Genomic DNA, 2,745 nt, shown 5'->3' on the forward strand with positions numbered 1-2,745 from the left:
AGACCATCATAGAAAATACCTATGATGCTCCATTCAGAAAGCATATCAGAGGGACACTTTCTGATTAATTGTTTGTATCTTTCCCAAGCTTCATAGATGGATTCACCTTCCTTCTGTCTGAAGGTTTGGACTTCCACTTTAAGCTTACTCAATTTTGGAGGTGGAAAGAACTTTTCCAAGAACGCATTGACTAGCTTTTCCCAACAGTTCAGGCTTTCTTTAGGTTATGAGTCCAACAATATCCTAGCTTTGTCTCTTACAGCAAAAGGGAATAGCATAAGTCTGTAGACCTCAGGGTCAACCCCATTAGTCTTGACCGTGTCACAGATTTGCAAGAATTTAGCTAAAAACTGATGAGGATCTTCCAATGGAAGTCCATGGAACTTGCAATTCTGTTGCATTAGAGAAACTAATTGAGGCTTAAGCTCAAAGTTATTTGCTCCAATGGCAGGGATAGAGATGCTTCTCCCATAGAAGTCGGGAGTAGGTGCAGTAAAGTTACCCAGCACCTTCCTTGCATTGTTGGCATTGTTGTTATTTTCGGCTGCCATGGGTTCTTCTTCTTTGAAGATTTTTGTTAGATTCTCTATAGAGAGTTGTGATTTAGCTTCTCTTAGCTTTCGCTTCAAGGTCCTTTCAGGTTCCAGATCAGCCTCAACAAGAATGCTTTTGTCTTTGTTCCTGCTCATATGAAAGAGAAGAGAACAAGAAAATATGGAATCCTCTATGTCACAGTATATAGATTCCTTGAGGTGTCAGAGGAAGAGAAAAATAGAAGGAAGAGGTAGAAGAATTCGAACTTATCAAGAAAGATAGAGTTCGAATTGTGCATTGAGGAGGAGTGTTAGTCCATAAATAGAAGGATGTGAGAAGAGGGGAAGAAATTTTCGAAAATAAATTAAAAAGATTTTAAAAAACATTTTGAAAAATTGAAGAATGATTTTCGAAAAATATGATTGGGAAAGAAATAAAGTGATTTTTGAAAAAGATTTTGAAATTATAAATCAAAAAGATATGATTGAAAACTATTTTGAAAAAGATGTGATTAAGAAGATATGATTGAAAAGTTATGGTTTTAAAAGGATGTGATTGAAAAGATATGATTGAGAAACAATTTAAAAAGATTTGATTTTAAAAATTAATGACTTGGCTAACAAGAAAAGCTATGATTCAAACATTAAAACTTTCTCAACAGAATAGGCAACATACTTGAAATGTTGAATCAAATCATTAACTGTTAGCAAGTATTTTTGAAAATGGAAAGAAATTGATTTTGAAAAGATATGATTGAAAAGATATGATTTGAAAAAGATTTGATTTTGAAAAATTTTGAAACCTTGAAAAAAAATTTGAGTTAAAAACAAAATCTTCCCTCTTGTGCCATCCTGGCGTTAAACGCCCAAAATGGTATCCATTCTGGCGTTTGACACCCAAAACTCACCCCTTTTGGGCGTTAAATGCCCAGCCAGGCACCCTGGCTGGCGTTTAAATGCCAGTTTTCCTTCTTCACTGGGTGTTTTGAACGCCCAGCTTTTTCTGTGAATTCCTTTGCTGTATGTTCTGAATCTTCAATTCTCTGTATTATTGACTTGAAAAGACACACATAAATTTTTTTCAGATTTTTAATAATGAGGAATAATCAAAATGAAACTAGGATCAAATAAACAATGCATGCAAGACACCAAACTTAGAAGTTTGTATACTACTGACACTAACAAATTGAGAATGCTTATGAGAAACAACAAAACACTCAAGACAAGAGAATTTAAAGATCAGAACAAGGAAATCATCAAGAACATCTTGAAGATCAATGAAGACACATGAATGAAATCAAAAAAAATGCAAGAAGAATAGAAACATGCAATTGACACCAAACTTAAAATTAGACACTAGACTCAACAAGAAATAACAAATATTTTTGGTTTTTTATGATTTTGTAATTTTTTTGGTTTTTTTTCGAAAATTGAGTGAAAAAGGAAACAAGGATATCAAAATTCTTAATGAGAATTCCAGGAATCATGCAATGTTAGTCTAAAGCTTTAGTCTAAAGAAATTAGACCTTCAGCACGACATTACATTCAAGAGCTAAATTGATGAGAATCAATTAGCTTTGGTGATGATAAGAACATCACCTTGAAACACTTGAATTCATTCTTAAGAACTCTGAAGAAAAATACCTAAGCTAAGCAACAAGAAGAACCGTCAGTTCTCCAAACTCAAACAATCCCCGGCAACGGCGCCAAAAACTTGGTGCACGAAATTGTGATCATCAATGGCGCCATCAACATGGTACGCTCAATTGCAATCTCAACTCTTTATCACAACTTCGCACAACTAACCAGCAAGGGCACTGGGTCGTCCAAGTAATAAACCTTACGCGAGTAAGGGTCGATCCCACAGAGATTGTTGGTATGAAGCAAGCTATGGCCATCTTGTAAATCTCAGTCAGGCAGATTCAGATGGTTATGGGTGATTTATGAATAAAGCATAAAATAAAGATAGAGATACTTATGTAATTCATTGGTGAGAATTTCAGACAAGCGAATGGAGATGCTCTGTCCCTTCTGTCTCTCTGCTTTCCTACTGTCTTCATCCAATCCTTCTTACTCATTTCCATGGCAAGCTGTATGTTGGGCATCGCCATTGTCAATGGCTACAGTCCTGTCCTCTCAGTGAAAATGTTCAACGCGCTCTGTCACAGCACGGCTAATCATCTGTCGGTTCTCAATCAGGCTGGAATAGAAT

General features: G+C 35.6%; 1 non-coding gene across 1 annotated transcript; it reads left to right on the top strand.

Moving 5' to 3' along the window:
- Positions 1–38: 38 nt before the first annotated feature.
- On the top strand, positions 39–146 carry LOC127740461 (small nucleolar RNA R71). The gene has a single exon (XR_008001137.1). It is a non-coding gene; the product is annotated as a small nucleolar RNA R71 (small nucleolar RNA).
- The last annotated feature ends 2,599 nt before the right edge of the window (positions 147–2,745 follow it).

The sequence above is a fragment of the Arachis duranensis genome, chromosome 6 (genome assembly GCF_000817695.3).
Source record: "Arachis duranensis cultivar V14167 chromosome 6, aradu.V14167.gnm2.J7QH, whole genome shotgun sequence".
Classification (NCBI taxonomy): domain Eukaryota; kingdom Viridiplantae; phylum Streptophyta; class Magnoliopsida; order Fabales; family Fabaceae; genus Arachis; species Arachis duranensis.